We start from the raw sequence: 8096 nt of genomic DNA, 5'->3' as shown, positions 1-8096 counted from the left end.
AATTCTGAGCTTCACCATCATATCGCTTTCCATCACTTCTCTTTTCCCACGCTGTCAAAATCTTTCTCATGTATTTACAATGTGAGAAAAGTGACTGAACAATCACTTTTCTGCTCGCCCTTGGCTAGCCAATCAGCTGTCACATGCTGAAATTTAAATAAAAGTTATTGCTAATCTGTCATTCTTCCTTCACAGAACCTTGTGCAGCACCATCCACCTCACATTCCAACACCAGCTCAATAAAGCCTTCGTTTGTCCAGGGGATCCACCTCCAGCGTCTCAACCACCACCAGCGTCTACTCCGGGGCATCCTATCTCCTTTACCTTAGGGGGCCGAGTTCTATGTAGTCTGGTCAGTTAAGGGCAAATATGGGGTCAAGGCTGCAAAAAGTCATTCACATTTGAGCCAATGTTTTTCTGTTAATTTAGGGTCCAATAAAGAAAAAAATGCAAGGAGCCCAAAATTTTAGGTGGGGGAAGTCTCTGAAATGGCCACGCCCACTTTTTAGGCCTGGAAATCAGTATCTCGGCTCCTGAATGTCGCAGAGAGCTGATCATGGGCTCAAAAGAAGCAGAAGCACCACATTTATATAAGCATTATGAACAAACATATACCCCAAAACCTTTACTTTTTCAGGTATTTACAAAAAACTAATTTTCACTGGTCACATACATGGCCACGCCCACTTTTTAGCCCTGGGACTATATCTCAGGCTCAGCTCTCGGAGGTTGCCCCGAGTTGATATTGGGCTCAAAAGATGTGGAAATAACTATTTATATTAGTGCTCTGAACAAATATACTGTATGCCCTAAAACCTTCACGTTTTGAGCTATTCATGAACATGTTCTTTTTTCCATTGAATTGATCAGCAGCATGCAATCAACTTTAGCCAAATCTGTGCAAGAAGGCTATACAGTTTGTTTGAGTAAAAGTGTTACATCTACTCATGGAGTGCTAGTATTCAAGTTGACTCTTTGTTATAAGAGGAGGAACCCAGTAACCACCAAAGAAACAAAGCAAACCATGTGAGGTCCAAAAAAATCTTTATTTTAACCTCACACATCCCATCAGACTGGATTCAAACACTTGCTGAGGCACTTGCAATAAATGAGACATTTCATCCCTCTGCCAGCACAAGAACATGAGGTACACTTATTAGATCTGCAACTACACACCCCTGTTACTCGAGACAATGTATCTCTTGTGGAAACTATGCTCCACTTGACGAAGAGTTCCTCTCCTTCGGTAGTCCAACCCCATTCAATGACAGGGGGACAAGGGAGTTGTAGCAGGCTGTTTCCCCACAGCCATCCTGCCTGGAATGTAGCTCTCAACAGATGCTGTAGAAGCGCATCCTGACTTGGGGGTAGGTCTCTCAGCTCATCATTAACTGAGTGCTTGAACAGCTGGAATCTGAGCTCATCTATACTGACACAGTTGTACAGTCCAGTCTTGTTGTACCAGCTCATTACCCAGGGCTCAATAACTTCCATGCTTTCCTTAACTGTCTCGATACTAGGGCAGCAACTTAGTCCTCTCAAAGCAGCAGTGAGTTCTGTGGACTTACTGTGGTTTATCCAGGCTTTGTATTGAGCAGTCTTTGAGTGGCCAAAGAAGGCGCTCACAGAATCACAGCCACTAAAAGAATGGAACACAGGCATGGCATCGGCCACATCTCCACCAAGCTTCTTGTGTGCTTCTGTGATTGAGTAGAATTGGCGTTTGCCAGGAACTGCAAAGTCAACTATAAGTTGCAAGTCATTACATACTGATAGGAACTGTGTAGTGAACCCTAGTAGGATGACTACCACATCGGAGTCGACTGTTCTAACTGTAACTGACTTGATCCCCTTGTTTAGCATGTGCATCACATGGCAAACGATGCGGTTGTCAGTCTCCTCAAGCATATCTATGCTGTCATAAAGCTGGATCTCGAAGCTTTCGCCGAAGTTTGCAAGCACCTTTCTGCCGTAGGTGATGCTGAACTCCTTGTCCCAGTTCCACGCTTGTGCCTTAGCAATCCTGGCGAACATTAGATTCAGGGCTACTTTGTTGTCTACATTAGACAGAAAAGCTTCAAAGAATTGCTTAGATTCTGGCATGGTGTCATTCTCACTGAAAGCCATCTGTGAACTACCTGCTGATCCCCGGTTCTTCCTAGTCGCAGTCTTGATACTCATATTCTGGTAGAGGTCAGCCACAATGTCAATACGATTGGCTTTCTTCTCATGACCGATCCTGGCAATGCTGTTCAACACTTTGATTACAAAGTCTTGGAATGTCATGCCTTTGGTGAGAGACTTTGCCATGATTCGTACTTGCACAGACAAATCTATCACAAGTCCTTCTGAGGATGTAGATTGAACTTGTACACCGATGTCCTTAAGAATTTGAGACTTTTGGCTATGATAAATATCTCCATCCTTTGTTGACAAGGCGTCGGGTAAACCTGAAATTGAAATGAATAGTTAAGCTAAGTGTAACTCTTGGGCTTACTGTCAAATCAATTAACTTGAATGTGAAATTGAATCAATGAATATCACTGTATTAAAAATCTGGTAAGACTTAAGTAACATCTAAAATATTTGAATAACTGACTTTATATCAATTAGTTTCACCTGTGAATTCACCACCAAATAACTTCCTTGTCTCTTCTTCTCTTGATCTGCAGGCCTCCTTCAGCTTTGCAAAGGTTCCTTTGGGTGGCTTGATTGCAGGGCTAGCGAGTTGGACTTTTGCACATGAACTTGGGAGTTTCAGGGCATTTCGTGAGATGGTTGCATTGACATCCTTCTTACTTAATACAATTCGCTCCTGCACAAACTGGTCATGCTGAGTTTTGCCGACTGTAAAGACAAAACTGGAGTCTTTACTTATGACATCTGGGAAGGGAATGGATGAGTTCAACCTCATGAACTGAGCTTCATCGAACGGGTTGGTAAGGATACCCTGGTACACCTTGAGAGTGTGGCTTGAAAATGTTTCCTTGAAGGAATCCAGCATTTCTTTGTGCCCGTGTGATGGATCTTGACCTTCGACCTATTCTAGGTAGCGCTGGATTTCGGGTAGCGCAAGTTCGAGTTTCCTGAAGAACTCTTGATCTTCCCGATTGATGATATCGACATATCCAGTGTCAGACTTGATGACCTTTATGTTATGTTCCTGCTTTTGATCACATGCAATCTTTGAGAATGGGTTGTCTCTGGTGTTTACTGTGAAAGAGCCTGAAAGAAATTCCTTGAACAAGTATGGGTGTCTCCATTTGAGCTCTTTGAGATCCTGAAGAAACACTGATGCCCATCTGGCATAGTGTGTATGATCAAGTGCAAAGAAAAGAGGAATGAGCTGCTCAAGTGCACTGATCATCATGATGAAGTTTGCCTCTCGAAAGGATCTTATGAAGATAAGAACCTTCTTGATTGTGTCAATAACATTGTTCCAGTAGTGAAACATGGGGCTGTTTTCATTGGCCACCCAGTTACTCCAAGTCAAACTGTTGTCCTCTAGACGTTTTGCCTGAAATGCTTCATCTCTCTTCTTGGCCAGCACCACAGCCAGGAGTTGAATACAGTATCTAGCCTTCTTTATGGAATTCACATCGCAGACAGCAGTTGTCAGACCTGTGATATTCAGATTAGCTGAGGTTAAGATGGTATCAAGGCCAGTTCCTTTTATCAACTGCCCAACACAGACAAGAGAAACCTTCTCAAGGTGCAGCCCACCCATGAACGCGAAGTATGAATGAGAAAACTCTTCCCCCATGGCCCACTGTATCATCTTCTTGATGGCATAAAGGGGCTGATCGGATCCACCCACTGCAACCTGGCCTGGGTTAAGAGATCTTGTGTATGATACTGCTATTCTCATGACATGGAGCTGAAGGTGTTCAGTGTTGCTAGCATGGTCAATCACTGGCAGGATGCAGTTGATTGTTTTGGGAACATCTGTCTGGTCACGTTCCTTTGAAGCATGGTGACAGGTCCAAGTAACAGGCTGTAATGCATCAGATCCAATGTTCTTCATAGCCACCATCAAAAACTCTTCTTCCTCTTCCATGCTTTTCTGAAACACGACTTTTAGCTCTGCGTCAACTTCTTCAACATTGATGGTCTCTAGAGGGCGACGAGACTCCTTAAAGACCTTCTGCTCCATTACGCTCAGATATTCCTCCAACACTGTTTCCAAGCCCGGTGTGTTAGGGTTAATGTCCCTGGAAAATCTTCTCTCCCTTGAGAGGCCTTCCCCTGCTACACGGGGAAACTGTAGACAAGTCATTGCTGTAGCATTGCAGTTCTTAGATGCTGTAGGCGATGAACTCTGCTCATTTATGTTGTCATCTGTAAATGTGGTAAATAACCCTTGTCTCAAGGCGTGGGGTAGCACCTTTCCCTGTGATCTTAGGAAGAGCTCTCTCATTGACAGGGAGATTTCGTCAATGCAGATAAGGGTGGAACAGTAGGAATGTGTCAGACCTAGTTCAAATGTTGTCTGTAACACATTCTTGCTTCTCGTCATTGCATAGAGCTTCAGGGTCAGATATCGATTCACAGGCTCTTCCACTGACCTGTGCCTCTTTTGGATGACAGAGCTTGACTGCTGTGAATCTTTCTTTGTATTTGGTCTGATCCTGGTGTTGAAACTTACGGTCTTGCACAGTTGTTCGAGATGCATCGGAAGATCTTCATATCGTGCGGTTCCATCACAAAGCAGTGACATCAGCATCTTCAGTTTGAAATTGCTCTTCATCCGTAGTCCTTCTGTAGACAAGTCTGAAAGTCGGGTGCTTTCACTGTCTCTTCGATTCTTTATTACTTCAGCCCGAACAGGTTTTGTGACTTTGCAAAGTGAATCTAAAAAGTCACTGTCACTGATTACATTGTCCAAACTACCCTTCTTAATAACCCTGTAATGTGCCCCTGTCTCTTTCTGCACTACATTTATGTCCAGACAGCTGTTCGAGAGTTTCTCAGCAAATCGTGTAGAGTGAGATTTGGGCCGGTCGAAGCCCAAATCTTCAACTTTCTGCAGATAAATATTCTCGAGTTTGTGAAGATCAAAAACATTTTCTGAGCTGTCATCAATGAAGTTCCCTACTTCCTCCATGGCGATATATTCAGCATACTGGATCATGTCTGGGGAGTTCTGTGATGAAGTTCTTTCTTGCTTTATCCTGCAGCTCGCTGAACTGTATCTAGTAAGAAGAAATAATAAAATTATTAAAATATATATATATGGCCCGACTATAGCTCAACTTAAGAATTGAACTTAAAAGGGTATGTTGTGCTGGCTCACCTGTTACGGTATCTTGAGTGGCACTTCCTGTGATAGAATAACTCCCGTGATCTAACATCAGTTTCAAGTAATCTGAGTATTTTGCCATCATTCAGGACTTTGGCCATCATCTCTAGATTGTCTGTGAAATCCTTCACATGTTTTGCTGACTTTTCTTTTCCCGCAGCAGCTAACAATGGTTCTGATTTGTCCTTCTTCCGAGGGTTCTCAATGGCTGGCTCTTCACAATAGAAGCAAAGTTCGGCTCCAAACGCAAGACTAGGCCCAGCCTTTGCTCGTGTGTTTGCCCCAATAGTCTGGTGATCTGCAAGGTCCAGTTCTCTTTTCCGTTTACGATCCTTCGCACAATTGAAATGGCTGTTATTATAGCGATCATAGCAACTCTTGTGGATTTTATATCCATCCTGTAAAGTTTCTGCATTGACAGCTGACAGTCTTTGTGAAAGATTGATATCCGCATCATTGGTGATCAGTCCGGATTCCTCAAACAGTTTTACTTGGTGAAGCAGCTTAGGAGCTGTGACAGCAGTTATGTCCCTTCCACCAGATTCCTGTCATGAATTTAGAAATGAAATGTTGGACTCATTGCTGTCATAAACATTACATTACTGAAGGAATACGCATGAAAACTAACACTGTTGGACTCATTGATGTCATAAACATTATACTACTGAAGCACACACGTGGAAACTAACCTTGCAGACAATGCACAGGGTCTTGTTCCCTAGTTCCATAGTTAGGATGGGGGATCATCTGATCATGGAAAATCAGAACTAATTTAAACTTGATTTTTCTGTACACAAGTTTGTAACAGAGTGATGTTTCACTGGTATGGCACAATACATCCACCCTCCCACAAAAATAGCATGCAATAAACAATGTTATTTATTCTTCTGCATAGATACAAAATATAGTCCAATAAAAGTGTGTCCAAATATAGCATAATAAAAGTGTTGTTACTACAAATACTTTCACCCTTTCATACCAGCCAACTAAAAATGTCCAAAATTAACCAACATGTGTAGAGCAAGCAGACACACAAACACCAACTGTCCAAAAGTAGGTAATGCCTTAGCCAAATACTACAACTGTGCAACTGTGCTGTCGAGTGTATCGAGCAAGTCATGCTTGCAAGGCTAGTTAGGCCTACACATATGAGCTAAGGTGAAAATAATGTTTTACAAGGTAAACATACAAAAATAAAACAACACTGTTCCTTACCATCCATCCACGAGGTCAGGAACAAATTAACTCACTGATATGAAGGCCAGATGAGGCATGCATGTCATATTTTGGCAAATGTTTACAGTAAACTAGCTTTACTGAAACATGTGCACTTCTGCTTCCTTTCCTGTAGAATCAACCACTTGATAAACAAACAGCGCCAATTTGTAATTGTGGTCAGAGGCGGCATTACATCCCAAGTGATAAGAAGAACCACAGACAACTAAGATATTTTCTAAACTCATGATTCGTGTGTGTATTGTGCTTCATGCTTTATAACATAGGCAGCGAATGAGATTCATGTCAAATATAGCTTTTTACAACCTTCAGGAGCTGATACGTGAAACGTGACCAGTAAAAATTAGTTTTCTTAAAATATCTGAAAAAGTAAAGGTTTTGGGGTATATGTTTGTTCATAATGCTTATATAAATGTGGTGCTTCTGCTTCTTTTGAGCCCATGATCAGCTCTCTGCGACATTCAGGAGCCGAGATACTGATTTCCAGGCCTAAAAAGTGGGCGTGGCCATTTCAGAGACTTCCCCCACCTAAAATTTTGGGCTCCTTGCATTTTTTCTTTATTGGACTCTAAATTAACAGAAAAACATAGGCTCAAATGTGAATGACTTTTTGCAGCCATTTTGCCTTAACTGACTAGACTAATGGAGATGTTTCATCTATGGAATCTACTCGCCAAAATAGAAATATAAATTCTGTGTATCTGAATACATAATAAATCTTGTTATGAGTCTTAATTTTTCTCTCCTTATTGCACTATAGGTTGAGGAATGTAAATGGTAAAAGTGAAACCATTGAATGGAAAAAAAATCATACATTTAAAAGATGTAAGGCTCATTTTATTGAAACAAATTATATTGAAATTTGTTGATACTTAAAACTTCCCCTCAGTTTATTTGGAAACTGCTATAACCCCATTAAGGATTGTAATCCATGGCCCTGTCAGAAACTATTGTAAAGCTGTGTCCAAAAGTGGTCCTGTGTCTGAGATCTCCAAAATGAAACTGTTGAGTGAAAATAAAATCATAGCTGTTTTGCCCAATGGCAAAAACTATGAAAATAAGACCCATGTTTTAGAAACTGAAGTTTTTGTCATGGTTGTGTTTTTGTGTCATGTGTTATTTTCAAAGGCTCTCCTCTTTCCCATTTCCTTATTTGGCTTGCCATTTCTGTTCCTGCCATGCCTTGCTCACCTTTTCCCCATTTCCCTGATTGGTTCCCCAACAGTATACATTCCCCCTGGTCACCCCAGCTCATTGTCAGGTTACAAGTGAACGTGTCCCTTGTTTAGCTCATGTTGGCCTTGTGCGTCATGCCTTCCATATCTTTTGTACCTATCAGGTCTGTCAGCAAGTAACTTGTCTTATTAAAGTCTTGCTTTATCCTAACCTATCTCCGCTATCTGCATTTGGGTCTGGTTCCTGCTCTCTCTGTGACAGTAGTGTCTCAGTCTCAGCTGCCCAGTGTCTCTGCTGCCCAGCACCATGCTATGGAGATAGTCCAGTTCCCGAGCCGTCGGACGCTTTTGCCAACGCCCAGCCTGTTCCCAAGCTGCCGGACGCC

General features: G+C 42.1%; 1 long non-coding RNA gene across 1 annotated transcript; it reads right to left on the bottom strand.

Moving 5' to 3' along the window:
- Positions 1 to 5732: 5732 nt before the first annotated feature.
- LOC130109107 (uncharacterized) lies at positions 5733 to 6647 on the bottom strand. Its single transcript, XR_008809971.1, has 3 exons — positions 6515 to 6647; positions 5989 to 6046; positions 5733 to 5844 (listed from the first exon to the last, which is right to left on the bottom strand). It is a non-coding gene; the product is annotated as an uncharacterized LOC130109107 (long non-coding RNA).
- Between the last annotated feature and the right edge of the window lie 1449 nt (positions 6648 to 8096).

This window comes from Lampris incognitus, chromosome 3 (genome assembly GCF_029633865.1).
Source record: "Lampris incognitus isolate fLamInc1 chromosome 3, fLamInc1.hap2, whole genome shotgun sequence".
In the NCBI taxonomy this organism is placed as follows: Eukaryota; Metazoa; Chordata; class Actinopteri; order Lampriformes; family Lampridae; genus Lampris; species Lampris incognitus.
The sequence above is the reverse complement of the archived record's forward strand: the minus strand, read 5'-3'. Positions and strand labels throughout refer to the sequence as shown.